The following is a 20,085-nucleotide window of genomic DNA, read 5'->3' as shown; positions in this document are numbered from 1 at the left end:
CGATCCCACTATTACAATAAAAAAAAATCACAACTCAACTGAAGAACATCTTCATTTCATATATGTAATAAGGGACTTTTTGAAATTTTAGATTAATTATGCCATTAACTATTATATTTAGTCCATTAGCTGACTTGCAGGCATATATACTACATTTATATGAAGAAATATAAAATACTCTTCTGGTTTTCAGAGGACTGTCATCAGTATTACTAATAATAATGGTAATTATTAGCAAGGCAAATTCATTAAGAAATTCTTACAGCAGTTTACAAGCACTGAAGTGACATTAGCTGCAGGGTAGGATACATATATAAACAGAAGGTATGACAGCAGAATACAACATGATTACCAAAACACAAAGCAGAGCAAGCAAACAGAAAAGAATGAAGAAAAGCTTTAAAGTAGTGGATTCTAAAGTTTTAGACAGTGATACTCTACGTTTCCATTTTCATTTCACAAACCTCTTGATTATCATTCCAGTATGGCAAGAGTTTTTTTAAGAAAATGAAAAGAATTTTGATATTCCCTGGAATTCTACAAAAGTGAGGCTGGAAATTACCTCTTTAAAAAGACAATCTTCTACTGTTGAGGCATAGCCACATACTGCTGGGAACAATAGTTACAGTGGGACCAACCTAGAGTGCCGCAATCAAAAATTGAATTGTTTGGTTTTTGGGTTTTTTTTTTGTTTTGTTTTTGACAAAAGACATCAGGAAGGCTGGGAGTCTCAAACTATACCACCAGACTGTGCAAATTTTGACAATAGCTGTAAAGCAAGACAATCCTTATGCATACTGACTAAACATAGATTTTCAGCCACCATCACATACATAGATAACAATTACTACTCATAGTATTTTTTAGTCCACAGAGAACATACATGGTTATAGGTTTATACATATTTACATACAGATACGTAGGTTACATGTATATGTAAAAAACATGTACATTTTTTTTTAACTTTTATTTATGTATTTTGAAAGAAAGAGAGAGAATGCCAGAGAGGGACGGGGGGGGGGGGGGGGGAAGAGGATCTGAAGTGGGCTCCGTGCTGACAGCAGAGAGCCTGATGTGGGGGCTCGAACTCACCAACCATGAGATCGTGACCTGAGCTGAAACCAAGAGTCAGATGCTTAAGTGACTGAGCCACCCAGGCACCCCAACATGTATTCTTTTGGAGTACCTTGCTTGTTAATAGCTAACTTTATTGGTGAAATGCCTTAAACAGTAATTTTATCTGTAGAAGCCATACAACTTACGGCTAACAAGTCGTAACTTTTAGCCAATGACATACCCTTCAAATCCCAGATAATAATGCATACTCTAATGACTTTTAGCAGTTTGTCCATTAAGGTTTGGTTTTAAAAATTAATAGGGGTGCTTGGGTGGCTCGATCATCTAAGTGTCCAACTCTTGATTTCAGCTCAGGTCATGATCTCAGAGTTTACAAATTCGAGCCCTCCATCGGGCTGTCTGCTGTTATCGCAGAGCCTGCTTCAGATCTCTCCCCCCTCTCTCTGTGCTCCCACTCATGCTCGCTCTCACTCTCTCAAAATAAATAAATGTTAAAAAATTTTAAATTAATATATTTTTCTTAAGAAAGTTTCTGCACAAATATCTGAGAAAAGGTATGAGAGCATAAAGTTAGAATCCACAAAAAACTGGAAACACAGGTTTATTAATACAATAAAGACTAAACAACTGTTCTATCAGAATTTTCTATTTGCAGTGCTCTTAAAGGTTCTAAACTTAGTTTCTTAAATTATGAAATTAAAATATTTTACCACTTTGTGAAAATACGAAGAATAGGAGGAATCTAAATACATGTATTTAGATACATATATGTTTAAATATTTGTATTTAAATATATGTGTTTATCGTCAACACTGGGTTAGCCTAAAATTACAGGTAACTGAAGTGCTACAGAAAACTTGGCAATATTCTTATGTTACATGCCAGAGTAGAGGTAAGAGAGAAGGGTACACTGTACTCTGTTCATAGAACTAAAGTTAATATTAGGACCAGCTCAGACATTCTCTTTTCTTTTTCTTTGGAGTTATATAAAAAGAAAGGTAAGAGTGGGTATGTGAGAATTCCTGACATATACTGTATATCGAAATGGTTAGAATGCATAAAATACTTTTGAGAAGCAAGAGGGACAGTGTTTTTAGAACTGGCATTGTCCTAGAAAGAAAACCCAATCTAGTCCTCCATTATTAACATTTGTAGTTGTGTGTCTATACAATTCATATATAATTATATAACTGTCTTTCATATGAGACTCCAAGCACCTCAAGGGCAGGAATAATACTTCCCATCAACTCTTATGCTCTACCTTCAACCTCAAAGAAACCTGTCTGGCACACAGTAAAAAAGGAATTTGATATTGCAGAATGAAATGAAGGAAATAATTATAAAGAATCCATAATAAGTGCATAAAAAGAATGCACTTTTTCTTGAAAAATTATACACAGAATCTATAGTTATTCTTGACTGTACCACTCAGTAACTCCAGTTGTTGGAGGGGCAGAACTAAATTCTTTCTATTTCAATTTATGTCCATTCCACCTCATTTGTTCCTTTCAAAATACCCACAACAATTAATCAGGATCTCTCCCAAGTGGCAGTAATCAAATTATCCCAGGGTCTTTAAGAGGATAAATTTAACTTATTCTCCGGTCCCTTAACTTTCTTCTTTTCCCATCAGTTTTTCCCGTATCACTTACTAAAGTTTAACTACCAAAGCTAGAAGTCATGACACAAGGGTCTGAAAATACATGTTACAAGTGTAAAAACTGAGCTCTTCTATTTCTTCACACAGTTTCTACATCACAGGATTTTTATTATTCTATCAACTGCCATCTCAGAGGATACAACTATAAATTTGTTCCTACTATTTTATTCTATATTTACTGGATACTTTTTTAATTTGAAGAAGTCTTATGTTTCATCATAACCAACTATCATTCTTTGGACATATATCATTTTCAATTTCAAACAATTCTAGTCCTAATTTTTTTCATGGGTGTCATCGAGCTCCGGAGGTTAACTATAACATCCCCCAAAATCAAATACCTCCAAACAAACATAAAACGGCAACAGTCAACGAATGAAAAATTTTATGCTAACCTTGACTATTTTCTCTCTCCCCGTATTCAATGTGTTCAATCAACACTTCCTATCCATTCATTAATGCCCCTAAAATCCATCCCTTCCTTTTCATTTCCACTAACTTCACCCAAGCCTAAACCCTCATCTCACCCAACATGAACAATTATAATAGTCTCAAGTGGTTTCCCCATACCTACTAGACTTCCCAAGCTATCCTCTACCCACTACCATTTAGCTAAAATACAGATCAGTATAACATTGTTTCGCAGCTCAAAAAACGTCCTCATCGGCTAGAGTCCCCAGCTTAATTTTCTTTTTTTTTTTTTTTAATTTTTTTTTTTTTTTTAACGTTTATTTATTTTTGAGACAGAGAGAGACAGAGCATGAACGGGGGAGGGTCAGAGAGAGGGAGACACAGAATCTGAAACAGGCTCCAGGCTCTGAGCTGTCAGCACAGAGCCCGATGCGGGGCTCGAACCCACAAACCATGAGATCATGACCTGAGCCGAAGTCGGCCGCTTAACCGACTGAGCCACCCAGGCGCCCCCCCCAGCTTAATTTTCAAGATCCTTTTATCTGATCCAAAACTACATCCTCTGATCTTCTCTCCCATATACTCCAGTAAAAAAAAATAAATAAGAGTAAAACAAAACAAAACAAAACACTCCTGTCCAGCCAAACTGGCCAAATAAATGTTCACTTCATTATCTTGGACAGTTAAACCACAGATGTCTTTGTTCATAGTTCTTTTTACTATGGGGGCTGGGGAGGGTGCAGAATTTTTTTTCCATTTTCCTTATCTAATCTCAGCCTTACTTAAAGACCAATTCAAGACTTGCCTCTTTTATGAGGCTTTCCAACAACCACAGTTCTAATCCCTACTTCTTATCATCTTAACACAGTACTCTACTCATAGTAAGTATACAATGTATATTTGGTGATTAACTGGAAGGGTGATCGTTTATCCACTTTGTACAGGGAAGTCCTCAAGCCTGTTGTTCTGGCATCCCAGCATTCCCTTGACTCTCAAAGTGTCCAGGTTCGTACAATTTAGTTTTGTTAAATTTCAAACATTACTATTTTATGATTTAGAAATGTAAACGGAACACAGTTATCAGAATGAAATACTTACTCCTGCAATACTGCACTAAATATTCCTGGTTAAGTTGACACTATCACAAGTATGCTGTAAGGCAATACTTGGGGTGATTTTGCCCCAGGAGACATGTGGCAATGTCTGGAGGCATTTTTGTCTGCTAAACCCTACAACGCACAGGACAGCCTCCACAACAAAGAATTATCTGGCCCAAAATGTCAATATCCTCATAGAAGAAAGCTAGTTAGACCAAAATACTATTTTTAAACAATGTAGATATCTTATAAAAGGAACAAATCTGATCTTTAATCATTTGGTTTGATATGGTGATTTTTATGAAGTTATAAATAGTTGGGATGAAATGGAAAGAATATCACTCGACTCAATACTTTGGTTTGAAGTATTAAGTTTTTACCATGTGCTTCTGGGCACAAGAGGTTGAGAAAACTCAGAGGCTTAGTTTTCTAGCCCTTAAGCATAGCTGTGTCTTCTGTTCCCACCTATATACTATCTCTGTACTAATCTTTCTGAAACACCATTTTGCTAAGAATATTCCAACACTCAAAAAAATCTCCTCCTACATTTCACGGGACGCCCACAACATGGTCTCTAGCCCAATGATTCAACTTTATTTCTCACTTGTTCCCCAACAAACTTCACTGAAGTATCTTCACAGGCTTTCTCTTTATCCTACTCAAATATAGCATTCATCCTTTTCCCTGCACTTTTTGATTCTGACAGAATAGCAAGAAATACCCTTCCACCTGTACCTAAATCCTATGTCCCAGCTGTCACATTCAAGGCCATAATAAGCCTTTCTTCTATGAACTCTCATTGTTGGTTTCACAGAGAACCAAATTCCAAGTTCATTCTGTCTCCAAGCTAAACTGTAAGTACCTTGAAGGCTTAGTATTAACTTCCACCTTGTCATTTAATCAAATATTAATGTAGCGGCCATCAGTGGCCAGGCATGGTGTTAGACAGGAATTTAAAGATGAATTAGGACAAGACTAGATTATACATAGTGCTGTTTGCTAGCCTCTCTCATTCATTTGCTCTAAACCATTGAGGCCTACCTATAATGTCTGCTTGTCAAGTTCCAAACCTCTAGACTCAGGTTTCTAGGATTCATCAATTTTTTTTTGTTTTTTGTTTTTTAATCCTCTCCAGAGCAGCCCTAGCTAAGAATAACCAGTGGCAAACAAGAATTTTACTATGACAAGTCAACACAAGACCCATTATCTCCCGCTCAGAGAGGAAATTAGCAGGCCTACTCAAAAGATATTCACATCCTGAAGTTACTAAATTCTTTCTAATATTAATAAAGACAAACATTCTAACTGCATTATATTTACAAAATACAGTAATAATTAGGCACTAAATACATACTTAAAACTTCCTCACTAACTCAATAACATCTGTTAAATTCCATTCCTCAATGTTATCAGACTTAGAGTCCACTTACAAACTTAGCCTGGCCCACCCCAGCTCCTTACTCATACCTTTCAATTCAAACAAAACAACCCTTTACAGCCACAGAAAATGGGTGCTTTTTCACTCTCTCACAGAGAAACAGCAAAAGCTCTAGAATGGAGGGCTGTGTGTGGGAGGGGTTTCCTTCTAGTAAACTACAGAAGTAGGATATGGTTTGATTCATCCTCATGAATTCTAAACCTCTAATTTTTAACTAAGCACTATCTCCCTCTTTACCTTATCTTTCCAAATATGTTCACAAATTTCAAATCTGGTATTATGGTATTATCTTGTTCTTAATATTTTTCACATTTCAAGGAGATACAGTCACTTTTTCTTTTCCTACCTATAGTCCTTTAACACTTTTAAGAAATTTCACCTTGATTCCAGCATTTGAGCCTTTTCAAAGTCAAAGCAAACTGTATGTTTTGCATTTTTTTGAGCCACACCTAGTTTAAAGGCCTAGTTTTTAAAAACCTTTCTCTTAAATAAGCTAGTTTGTTCCTAAAGGTGTCCATTTCCTCCATAATTTAGATTTCTAAATGAAAGACCCCAGAGGATGTGATTTTGAGTAAATGGAACAGGCAAAATAAGAACTTATATTGCCTAAAGTCTTAAAACTTACATACTTTTTACATGTTCATTTTTGCTACTAAACTAGCACAACAGTCAACATGCAGTGTGCCTTGGCTAGTATGACTCCTTACCATAAGGAACAGTATATTATTATCGTAACTCAATCTATTTACATTAAGTCACTTATTAAAAAAAAAAAGTCAAAATTAGTTTACAGATACAGTTCTAGAAATGTCCCTAGCAAAAGGGCAAGGAGGCAAGAGCCTTGGTAAGTGGAGGGAAAAGGGAAGAAGCCCTTTTGAGCCACAAGGGCATCAGTACCAGTTTCCCTGGAAGTTTGGCATATGATTTCTTTAACCAGAAGGCTCGCAAGATGTGAGCTACACACAGCTTTGGGGTTATCTGATATTCCTGGACAATAAAAAAGAATCACATCTCAACAAAAACAGATTACATACTTTATTTAAAGGTAAATCTGGCAGACATTAATATTTACACTCAGGTAATTTCATTTTTAAAATGCAAAGTTAAAAACAAGAGTAGTTGATAAAATCATACACATCAGCTGACTTGGGCTCCAGTTCTATCAAAAACACATGTCTACATTTACTGGAACTGGGGTGCCTGGAAGGCTCAGTTGGTAAGTGTCTGACTCTTGATTTCAGCTCAGGTCTTGATCTTAGGGTTTATGAGATCGAGCCCTGCATTCCCCACACCAGGCTCTGTGATGATGGTATAGAGCCTGCTTCGGGTTCTCGCTTTCCTTCCCTCTCTTTGTCCCTCCCCACAACTCTCAAAATAAATCAACATTAAAAAACAAAAATAAACTTATTGGAACCAAGATTTCTTCATCATTGATATATAATCTTACTACCATTAAGTAATAAGAAAAGCATCAATGGCTTTTCAATGTATCATATTATATTATGATCCCTACCTATGTGACCACAAAGTAATGAAACTGACTTAAATCTTATAAATAGGATTTTTTAAATTATAAAAGCATTTTGTGTTCGTAACAGGAAATTTAGAAATGACAAGTACAAACAAGTTTAAAACAAGGTGCTGTTATCCTAACAAAGAGACACCACTATTTTGATTAATTTTAAAAATTATTTTTAACAACAGACACTGTATCTAGACAGCACTTCCTTCTTTAGTTTATCATGGAAGAGTACGGATTCAATACTGCCAGTATTCAGAATGTGTCTGAAACTGGCATAGGGGTCATGAGAGTCAGCCAAGAAATTTGGTCTTATTATTTTACAGCTGCACCGCACTTCAATCTAACATCACTGACAATCAGATTGATTCAATTTAATTTAATGTAACTGAACTCTTACTACACACAAGGTACTGAGAGCCTGTTCAGGCCCATGAAGATGAATATGATACAGTCCTTCTCCTTAAACTGCTCACAACCTAGACTAGAGAGACCAAAGTACAAGGCTGTTGTGTTACATATGCTCTAAAAAGGATATATAAACAGGTAACGCTGAAGAGGATGTAAACCAAGTAGGATATTCAGAATTTCACAAAGGAAAGAAAAAGGTGCTCTGCTGTAGAATGAACATCAGAGCATGCCACCAAGCATGAATGTCCATAAAGTTTGCTGGCAACAGTAAGTAAATATGGGGAAAAGGTGAACTGGAATTGGATTGCTGAGGACTTCAAATACCTTGCGAACCCATTTTTATTCACTAGCATAATAATGACTTTTGACCACTTTCAAAACTCATACCTACCCTCAAGAGGAAAAGAATCTTCCATTACTGAGGATATTCAGAGAAATGTACCACAGATTTAGGGGGGGGGGGGGGGAAATCTATGATGCTTCCATTGCTAAAGATCTCTCCCACATTTAAACTTAGCACTTTGTCTTAAAGGTATCTTATGCTCCCAAAGAGATTGCAATATTTTAATCACAGAAACAGAGTTAAAAGAACACTTAGAAGTAACATAATTCAACCAATTTTTACCTCTTTGTAACATCCTTTGTCACAGGACCATTCAGCAGTCTTTGCCGTTGAAGGTTATTTATGTTTTTTGTTGTTGTTGTTTTTTAAAGATTTTTATTAAATGTAATCTTTATCCTCAGTGTGGGGCTCAGATTCACAACCCTGGGATCAAGAGTCTCATGCTCCACCGACTGAGCCGGCCAGGTGCCCCTGAAGGGCGCTACACTTTTTAAAGACAGCCTGTACCATCTAAAAACAGCTCTATTTGAAAATTCTACCTTACATTAAACAAAAATTTGCCTGCCTCTTACACCTATTGTTCTAGTAATGATCTCCAGAGTTATACAGAATAAATCTAATAATACTCATTACAGTCCTTCAAAAACATTCTAAAAATGTTTAAAAATCATTCTCTTCCCAAAGCTAAATACCTGTAGGTTAAATAAGCCAAGATAAAATGTTTCTCACTAGACATGATTTTCAGGCTTAGCATGAATCGCAATTCATTATATTAGCTATGTGACTTTAACTGTTTTATGTGCAAAATGTTACATGACACATCCTACAACATAGATGGAACTTTGAATTAAATAAGCCAGACAGAAAAGGGCAAATACCATAGGATTTCACTTATATGAGGTACCTAGGGTAGTCAAATTCATGGACATGGAAGGTTGAATGGTAGTTGCCAAGGGGCACAGAGAATAGGGAAATGGGAAGTTACTGTTTCTACAGAATGTCAATGTGGAAAGATAAAAACTTCCGGAGATGGATGGTGGTGATGATTGCATAACAATGTATATGCCACTGAATTGTACACTTAAAAATGGTTAAAATGGTAAATTTTTTATTTTGTACATTTTACCACAATAAAAAATGGAGATAACTCAAAATTGTACAGATTAAATGATTGGCCATGCATAAAATGCCTTATACAATACTTTGTATGCAGAACATAATTCAACAATAGTGACTGCAACATATTTTACCAATTATTTGGCCCTTCTTGGCCAAACTCCATTTTTTAAGAAAGTAAGAACCTGCATTATCTTGTCTCTCAGTGTTCCCAACACTGTGCTGTTCATATATGGGACTCTAAGTATTTGTTCTATTAATAAAAAAAAAAAAACTAGGGAAGCCTGGGTGGGTCAGTCAGGTAAGTGTCCAACTATTGATTTTGGCTCAGGTCATGACCTCATGCTTAGTCCGATTGAGACCCGAATCGGGTTCTGTGCAGGCAGCTCAGAGCTTGTGTGGGATGCTCTCTTGGCTCCCTCCCCAACTCACGCTTTTTCTCTCAAAATAAATGAATAAACTTTTGGAAGAAAAAAAAAAGATCAGTCACATTAGTATCACTGGAAAATCACTATGCATAACTTCTTAATTCATTTAAAACACACACGAGCTGCATTACTTTAACCTCTTCATGGTATTTAGATGTCTAGAAAACTAACTTCAGGATGTTAATCAGCAAATAACTGCCAAACTATTTAGATAAGTAATAATTATACAAACTAAACCACCTTATTAACCTAGACTTATCATATGAAATTACAAATTGTACCAATGGTCTCCCCCATGAAAAGCATACATAAAACAAAGAGGTCATGTAATAAGGTTCATTCTTAGATGTGAAGGACTATGAGAAAAAAAATATAGGAAGTAAAAACCACCTACTATCTAGAAGTTAGGGAAGTTCATCAATACAATTTATTGATGAGAGGTCAGTCTGAGTTTAAAATGTCTTCAAAAACTTGAGGGAAAATTGATTTAAAGTAAAATGGATTTAATAGGATATGAAGAACTTATTCAATTTCCAATCGCAAACATTTTTAAGAAGAAATAGCTATTTGCCTCCACCAGTTTGAATATTAAACAGCTTAAAAACAAGAGGCAAGACCACCTGATTTCAAAGTCCATTTTAATTTCATTTTCTATGATTATATGTTCTACAAAGTTCCTACGGGCCCTGCAAAGAGCCTGGCAACTTTATCAATTTTCCCTAACATCTCTATTCTCAATCTGTTCTCTCCACTACAGATGCAGGGGGTTTATGTCAATAATAAAAGAATTCTCAAAGTAAAGAAAAAAGGGAGAAAATAATATAATGACAAACTTCTAGATACCAAGAACTAATTTTAACTAACAAGTAGTGAATAGGTAATGCAGTCACTATGAATACATATGCAATATTAAACGATCATCTACAGAAGTGCAGCAGAGTAGGTAAATAAAAACTCTAAAACTTATTTTAGAAAGTATTTCACACCTACACTCCTCTTTCGCCTACATATAAATTCCTTTTCAATTAGCAAAATTCACAGTAGGGATGGAGAAAATAATCTTAAGAAACTTGAAGAGCTGGAAAAGTAGTTCCTAACTCTCCTCCTCAACAATATTAAAAAAAAATTTTTTTAATGTTTTTTAAGAGAGTAAGAGAGTGCACATAAGGGTACGTGTGAGTGGGGGAAGGGCAGAGATAGAGGGAAACAGAGAATCTGAAACAGGCTTGGCACTATCAGCCCAAAGCCTGACGTGGGGCTTGAACTCATGAACCATGAGATCATGACCTGAGCCAAAGCTGGATGCTCAACCAACTGAGCCACCCAGGTGCTCCAACAATAAACATTTAAAATAATAAAGATTTTTATATATTACATGTACTTGTTCATTCTTTTATTTGAGGCCCTTTAAAAATTCTAATAAAGACCATTAGTAAAGGCTCCTTTCTTTGAGACCCATGGCTGTTTCTTTCCTCAATAAAGGTATACCACTCTAAGTAAATTTAATGAAGAAAATGTGGATTTATGGCGAATTAGAGTGAAATTATTTTGTTTTATAAAAATGTGGGAGCCTAAGAGGTACAGGTACATGGAATTAAAGCACAGGAATGCTAAAACTATAATTAAATAAAAATGTTAAATAGGAGCACCTGGATGGCTCAGTCAGTTGAGAGTCTGACTCTTGATTTTGGCTCAGATAATGATCCCAGGGTTGTGGGATCAAGGCCCACATCAGGGCCTCCATGCTTAGCATGGAGCCTGCTTAAGATTCTGTCTCTCTCTCCCTCTGCCCCCCTCCCCCACTTGCACACTCTCTAATAAAAATAAATAAAAATGTTAACTAACTGTCCATGTAAAAATAGGGATGATATTATGGGAATTGATTATAGGCCAAAAGGTTACGGGAAGATATGAATGTTACTTGAAACAAATTTCAATTCTACTACAAAGAAAAAAAGATTTGGGACCACTTCAGGTATTTACACATCTGCTGAAAACTTCAACCTGAACACAGCAGAAAACCTAAGAAATTCTTGATTTGCCTCAACAATTTAATTTCTCAAAAAGCTGGGAAAGAAATAAGAACTGTTATCTGTCCTGACCATCACCAATAAATTAACTGGATATGAAAATGACCAAAATGCTTGAAAAAAGAGAACATCTCATTTTAGAATTTATAATAGAATAAAAAGAAAATTCTAAACATAGATATACAAACTAATTTTTAGAAAATTTGATCTAAAAACATTCAGTGCACATCTGATGATGCCAAAGAATTATTTCTAATGAGAGCGAAAGTAGTATTGTGCTTATGCTTAAACAAGTCCTTATCTTCTATTGAAATATTTAGTAATTGAATAATATGGTGTCTGGATGGAATCTGCTTCAAAATAGTCCAGGATGCTGAGGTTTGAGTGGCATAGATGAAACAAGAATGCCATGAGTTGGTAAGTGTTAAAGATGGATAAGCTGAGGTTCATTTTACTTTTCACTCTATTTTTCTACATGTTTGAAATTTTCCAAAATAAAAAGTTGTTTTTTTAAAGTTCAATGCAAAGACAGGCAAATCTGAAACTAAAATAATAAAACAAGCAATGAGGAGGAAGAGGACAATGATGAAAACTAACATTTATTTCTTTAAGTTGTCCCAGGAACTGTTCTTCACATTTTACATACATTACATTAAATTCTATATGGTTGCTATAATAATTATCTCTATTTTGGAAAAAATTAAGAGGTTCATGCACAAAGAGTAAGTGACTTGCTCAAGGTCCCACAGCTAAGAAGACGGGGAGCAGGGATTTCAACTCAGGCTATCTAGTTTGAGTCATAACTCTTAGCTACTATGTCATCTGACTCCGAAGAGCTCCAAAGGCCAATTCAGCACTAGAATAATGAGTATAAAAAGAGGTTCTTATATAAAGAAATTAAAAATGTATACAGAGCTCAAGCTATTAAAGACAAATGATCAAAAGACAGAGTGGGGAGGACATGTAATACCCCAAACTAAATAACAGTATAAATCTATTAAAAATAACATAAAAATATAGACAATCACAACTGGGTAAGGATTGAAAATTTTTAAATACAGAGTCAGACTGAGTTCCAATCCTTTCTCTCAGCCATATACTTGAGTGACTATAAGCAAATTATTTAAGTTTTAATTTCCCAATCTTTAAAATGGGGGCTAATAATAACAGTCAGACCATATTGGATTATTAGGAAAGATAAAATATAAGGTGCTTAACATAGTATCTGTCACATGTTAATGCAATAAATAACTGTTAGCTATAATTAAAAATAAAAGAGCAAGGGGCACCTGGATGGCTCAGGTGGCTAGGTGTCCAACTCTTGATTTCAGCCCAGGTCATGATCTCATGGTTTGTGGGATTGAGCCCTGCATCCAGCTCTGCGCTCATGGAGCCTGCTCATCAGCTCGGGATTCTCTCTCTCTTCTCTCTCTGCCCCTCCCATCCCATTTGCATACACACGCATGTATGCGTGCTCTCTTGCTCTCAAAATAAATAAACATTTTTAAAAAGAGCAACAAAAGTCACATTGAAGGGGGCGCCTGGGTGGCTCAGATGGTTAAGCATCTGACCCTTGATTTTGGCTCAGGTCATGATCTCATGGTTTGTGAAGTCAAGCTCCACGTGGGTCTCTGTGCTGACAGCATGGAAACCGCCTGGGATTCTCTCTCTCCCCCTCCCCTGCTCACTCTCAAAATAAATAAACAACTTAAAAAATCACATTGAAAAATGTCCACTTTCACCTCCTGTATCCAACATTACACTGGATGTTCTAGTCAGGGCAATTAAGCAAGAATACAAACAGCACTCAGATTGGAAAAGAGGTAGTCAAGTTATCTCTATTAGCAGATGATGTGATCTTATATATAAAAAATCCTAAGAAATACACACACACACATACACACACACACACACACACACACACACACACACAATTACAGCTAATAAATTACTTCAGCAATCTGCAGAATACAATGCCATCAATAAAAATAAATAAATCAATGATATTTCTATACGGTAGCAATGAACAATCCAAAAATGAAATGAAGAAAAACAATTCCATCTACAACGGCATCAAGAAGAATAAAATAACTAGGAATAAAATAGGATAAATGCAAGACCTATAACCTGAAAATTACAAAACATAAGTTGAAAGAAATTAAAGACCTAAGTGAGTGGAAAGACATCCAATGCCCATGGATTGAAAGAATAAACACTGTTAAAATCTCAAAACAGATTAATCTACACACTGTTCTACAAATTCATCTATAGACTCAATATAATCCGTCAAAATTGCAGCTGTTTTTTGAAATGTATAAGTTGATCCTAAAGTTCATATGGAAATACAGGAGACCCTGAATAGCCAAAACAATCTTGAAAAGGAACAAAATTGTAAGGCTCACACTTTCCAACTTCAAAACTTATTAAAAAGCTACAGTAATCACTACTGTCTGGTACTGGCATAAGGACAAAGACCAAAAGAACTGAGAGTTCAGAAATAAATCCATGCATTTATGGACAACTGATTTCGACAATATAATGGGGACAGGAAAGTCTTCAAACAGTACAATGACAAAAAAAGAATGAAGTTGGACCCCTACCTCCCACTATTTAAAAACTCAAAATGGATCAAAGCAAATGTTGGCAAGGAAGCAGAAAAACTGGAATCCTTTTGTTATGCTCATCAGAATGTAAAATGGTGCAGCTACTATGGAAAACAGTATAGTGACTCCTCAAAAAATTAAACACAGAATTACCATTTGATCCAGCAATTCCACTTCTGGGTATATACCCAAAAGAAGTGAAAGCAAGGACTTGAGCAGATATTTGTGCACTCATATTCATAGCAGGGTTATTCACAATAGCCAAGAGGTGGAGGCGATCCAAATATCCATCGAGAGATGAATGGATAAAGAAAATATGGTACATACAATAGAATATTATTCAGTCTTAAAAAAAAGGAAATCACATCACATGCTACAACATGAATGAAACTTGAGGACATGATTCAACTTATGAGGCATCTAAACTCATAGAAACAAAGATGGTGGTTGCCAGGAGCTGGGGGAGGTAAGGAGTTTTTGTTCTGTGGGTGTAGTTTCAGTCATGTAGGATGGAAGAATTCTGTGGATCTGTTGCACAACAATGTGAATGTGGTTGACAATAATGAACTAGATGCCTGGAAATTGTTTGAAGGCTGACTTTTATGGTTTTGTTTTGGTTTTTGTCCCCCAAAATAGCATATACGTAAACTCCATATTTAAATATGAAAATAATCACACAAGCTCAGGTTTGGGAAGTATTGTTTTCTTTTGCCCATTGGGGATTATAAGATTAAATAAAGCTTTAGAGACATGTTCCCTCCCCCAAAGGAAGAAAATTCTGAGGCATTCTACAACAAATGAATCTTGAAGACATTGTGGTAAGTGAAATAAAACAGTCACAAAAGCACAAATATTGTATGATTCCACATGTATTAGTTACAAAGAATAGTCAAATTCATTGAGAAAGAAAGAAGGGTTGTCAGGGGCTGGGGAGGGAAGGGGAGTTACTGTTTAATTAGTATTTAATTCCACTTTGGGAAGACAAAAAGTTCTAGAGATGGATGGTGGTGATGGTTGCACAACAATACAAATGTACTTAATGTCACTGAACTATACACTTAAAAATACTTAACATGGTAAATTTGATATTATGTATATTTTACCACAATTTAAAAAATGTATTAAAGACATAAATGTAAGAAGTAAAATTTTAAGAAAAATCTTGTAATCTTGGATTAGGCACAGTTTTGACATGACATCAAAAGCACAAGCAACAAAAGAATAAATAAGACTTCACGACATTAAAAACTTTATCCTTCAAAGGACTCCATCAAGAAAGTAAAAAAAAAACAACATAGAATGAAAGAAAATATTTGCAAATCATGTATCTCATGAAGGATTAGTATCCAGTATATTTAAAGAATTCTTACAACGTAATATAAAAACAAGTCACCCAATTAGAAAATGGGTAAATGGTTTGAATAGACATCTCCAAAGATAGCCAAATGGCCAATAAATAGATGAAAAGATGCTCAATGCCATTAGTCATTAGGGAAACGCAAATCAGAACCACAATGAGATACTAGTAGAATGGCTATATAACAAAAAAGACAGACAGACAATAACAAGTGTTGGAGAGAATGTGGCAAAATTGGAACTCTTGTGTACTGATGATGGAAATGTAAAATGGTACAGCCATGGAAAACAGGCTGGCAGTTACTCAAAAAGTTAAACATGGAGTTATCATTTGACCTCGTAATTCTACTCCTAGGTATATACTCAAGAAAAAATGAAAACATGTCCATATAAAAATTTGGTCAAGGGCACCTGGATGGCTCAGTCGGTTAAGCTTCCAACTTTGGCTCAGGTCATGATCTTGCAGTTTGTGGGTTCGAGCCCCATGTCGGGCTCTGTGCTGTCAGCTCAGAGTCTGGACCTGCTTCAGAGTCTGTGTCTCCCTCTCATCCCTCCCCTGCTTGCTCTCTCCCTCCCCCTCTCTTAAACATTAAAAAAATTGGTCACAGCAACACTTTTCATAAATACCAAAAAGTGGAAACAACTCAAATTCTCATCAACTGATGAATGGATAAACAACATGTGGTAATATTATTCAGACATAAAAAGGAATGGAAAAAAAAAGGGAAATGTTCTGATACATGTTACAACATGAACCTTGAAAACATGTTAAATGAAAGAAACCATACATACATACTGCTACATATTACATAATTTCATTTATATGAAATGACCAGAATAGAAAATCCCATAGACACAGAAAGTATGTAAGTGGAGCTGGGTTGAGGGGGATATGGGAAGTGACTGATCATGGGTTTGGAGAGTTTTTTTTGTTTTTGTTTTGTTTTTTTTAGGGGAGGAAGGTACTAATGAAAATGTTCTGGAATTAGAGAGTGGTGGCAGCTGCACAACTTTGTGAATATACTAAAAAAGTCACCAAATTACACACTTTATAAGGGAAAGTTTTATTGTATGTGAATTATAGTCAACAAATACTTATGGAGAATAAAAAGTATATCGAGAACATTAATATTAAAAAAGAGATAGCCTATAATACAAGAGCAAAATATGCAATGCTACTACACGACAAAGAGTGGGCAGAAAGATTCTTCTTTACCTTCTGTTTTTCTGCCAATACTTGGTTCAAATGCACAATCTGAATAAACATTGTTCAAAGGAAACTGAATTTTCAAATGAGGCAGGGTGGTAGACAGTAAGTCAGAGTGTAAGCCAGAATGTAGCTTGAAAAAGGTTTAGGCCTACCCCTCTAAATAATGTAAAAGAACTGAAATTCTGTCATTGAATTATTACTGATTCAAAATATATCAATCTAGGGGCGCCTGGGTGGCTCAGTCGGTTGGGCGTCCGGCTTCGGCTCAGGTCATGATCTCGCGGTCTGTGGGTTCGGGCCCCGCGTCGGGCTCTGTGCTGACAGCTCGGAGCCTGGAGCCTGTTTCAGATTCTGTGTCTCCCTCTTCCTCTGACCCTCCCCTGTTCATGCTCTCTCTCTTTCTCTCTCTGTCTCAAAAATAAATAAATATTAAAAAAAAAAAAAAATATATCAATCTAAAATAACATGTCAGGGTGTCTGGATGGCTCAGTTAGTTAAGCATCTCTGACTCTTGATTTCAGCTCTGGTCATGATCTCATGATAGAGTCCCACACTGGGTTCTGCGCTGTCAGCACAGTGCCTGCTTAAGATTCTTTCTCTCTCTCTCTCTCTCTCTGCCCCTCCTGCATACCCATGCACTTGCACTCTTTCAGTCTCTGTCTCAAAAGACGTACAAGTTAAAAAATAAAAAAATGGGGGGGGGGGGGGACAGTGCCTGGGTGGCTCAGTAGGTTAAGCATCTGACTTTGGCTCAGGTCACGATCTCGCGGTTCATGGGTGTGAGCCCTGCATTGGGCTCCATGCTGATGGTGCAGAGGCTGCTTGAGATTCATTCTCTCTCTTTCTCTCTCTCTCTCTCTCTCTCTCTCCTCTCCTCTCCTCTCTCCTCTCTCCTCTCTCTCTGCCCCTCCCCAACTTGTACTCTCTGTCTCAAAATAAATAAATAAACTTTAAAAATAAGTAAAAATAAAAATAAAACGACATGTCAGGGAAAACAAAAATAACATGTCAGGGTCAAAGTGTGGATAAGAGGAAATATGATAATTTCTAAAGACAAAAATAAGTAGGTTTAGAAATTCCAGACTGGGGTGCTTGGGTGGCTCAGTCGGTTAGGCATCCAACTTTGGCCCAGGTCATGATCTCATGGCTCATGGGCTTGAGGCCCATGTCGGGCTCTGTGCTGACAGCTCAGAGCCTGAAGCCTGCTTTGGATTCTGTGTCTCCATCTCTACCTCTGCCCCTCCTCTGCTTGAGCTCTGTCTCTCTCTCAAAAATAAACATTAAAAATTGAAAAAAAAAAAAAAAAAAGAAGTTCCAGGCCAAACTAATTCCTTGCAAAATTTAAAACTGAATTAAACAAAATGTTTGTAAAGTTAGAAAAGGAAAAAGCCAGAGGATTCACCACGGACAATTCAAACCAAATAAAATGTAATTTCTATTTTCATATGTTTACTTCAGTGCAGGTAAGAACCCTGTAGGCATAGTATAACTTAATTACAGCAAGCAATTTGGCAAAATGTTTCATGATATCCATACAAAATGGCGTATGGGCTTGATAATAACAAGTGACACTAACAGTTATCGAACAACCACAATGTGTGTTGATTAATGGACTGATGTTAATCTGAAGGGATTCTAGCTGAGCTGCACTTTTCAGAGCCCTTTATTCTGTCATTTTAACATTTTTATCAACAACTTGAGGACCACGTAGATATGCCTACCAAATATGAAAATGACAAAGTAATAAATGCCTAAATCAAGATTAACAAATGAAATATAAAAGCCTAATTTAAATATAAAAGCCTAATGTATACACACACACACACACAAATACCAAAAAAAAAAAAAAAAAAAAATCATTACACAAAAACAGGGTTAGGGAGATTTACTTTAACAACTTGTATATAAAAGATACTGAGTGCAATCGACACTACTGGCTCATATTAACCATAAATAACAGAAACCAAAACTGTTAATGAAATATTTGGTTTCAAAACAATAGCATTTAGCTCAAGCAAGGTGTATCCACCACACTGTCTGGTCAGATATCGTCTAAAATACTGAGTACAGGGGAGCCTAGCTGGCTCAGTCAGTAGAGCATGTGACTTTTGAGCTCAGGGTTGTGAGTTCAAGCCCCACATCGGGTGTAGAGAGTACTTTAAAAAATAAAATCTTCAAATAAAATAAAATGCTGAGTACAACTCTGAGGAACATGTTTGATGACAATGAGCAACTAGAATTCATTAAGAGAAAAATGATCATGGTTGAAGGATCAGAGAATGATATTACCTTAGGAATAATAAAATAAATTGGGATTGTTTTGCTCCACAGAAGAGGAGAATGCTCAGTGTGTGGTGGGTAGAAGAGGTCAGCCAGATCATGATAGCGGTCTTCAAATATTTTAAGGGGCCATTCATGTGGAAAAGGTATTATACTTAGAAAATGCAAAATACAATGGGAACAGCATAGGCGTTGATGTCATAAAGTCCTGGATTCAAATCCCAACTCCAACATTAAAACTGTGTGTTATTAGGGGCGCCTGGGTGGCGCAGTCGGTTAAGCGTCCGACTTCAGCTCAGGTCACGATCTCGCGGTCCGTGAGTTCGAGCCCCGCGTCGGGCTCTGGGCTGATGGCTCGGAGCCTGGAGCCTGTTTCCGATTCTGTGTCTCCCTCTCTCTCTCTGCCCCTCCCCCGTTCATGCTCTGTCTCTCTCTGTCCCAAAAATAAATAAAAAAAAAAAAAAACGTTGAAAAAAAAAAACTGTGTGTTATTTGATGCTTAGGAAGACCACATTTCCTTACCTAGAAAATGATACTTACCTCACAAATGGATGAAAATTAAATGTAAAAATGTTTTTAAGCTACCTGGCATAGCCTGATACACTGTGATGTACAATGATGTTAGTTCCCTTCTCTAGACTTTTCCAATCTGTTCCAGAACAGTGCTTTCCAAACTGAGAAACAACCCATTAATTCATTAATTAATGGGTCACAAAATCAGCTTAATGGGTTGTAACTAGCATTTTTCCCCTAAAGAAACAGAATAGAATAGAAAATATTAGAGTTTGCCACAAAACTACAGTTCTGTGAAACTTTTGTTTCAATTATTCATATATACATGTACTAGTCTATGATATAAAATGTTTTTCTTTATCATGAAGGTGGGTCCAAAAAAAAAAAATGTCTCTGAAAGTCACTGCTCTGAAGCACTGTTTTCTAATTGTGTTCCTTGGGAGCTCAAAAAACATTTACCACTTAGAAATGTACTATATTCAATATACATCAGTGTATCAAACAAGTCCAATATTAAAGAAGCCTCTTTTTGTTAAACTTTCTTCCCCCACATATATTTGACCTTAGACCCACCATTATTTTTTCACACAGTA

At 36.2% G+C, this 20,085-nt stretch overlaps 1 protein-coding gene across 2 annotated transcripts in view; it reads right to left on the bottom strand.

Moving 5' to 3' along the window:
* SLAIN2 (SLAIN motif family member 2) overlaps positions 1 to 20,085 on the bottom strand; it is a 73,452-nt gene that overhangs the window by 50,367 nt on the left and 3,000 nt on the right. The window lies entirely within an intron of this gene.

The sequence above is a fragment of the Panthera onca genome, chromosome B1 (assembly GCF_046562875.1).
Source record: "Panthera onca isolate mPanOnc1 chromosome B1, mPanOnc1 haplotype 2, whole genome shotgun sequence".
Lineage (NCBI taxonomy): Eukaryota > Metazoa > Chordata > Mammalia > Carnivora > Felidae > Panthera > Panthera onca.
This window is presented reverse-complemented; position numbering and strand designations above follow the sequence as displayed.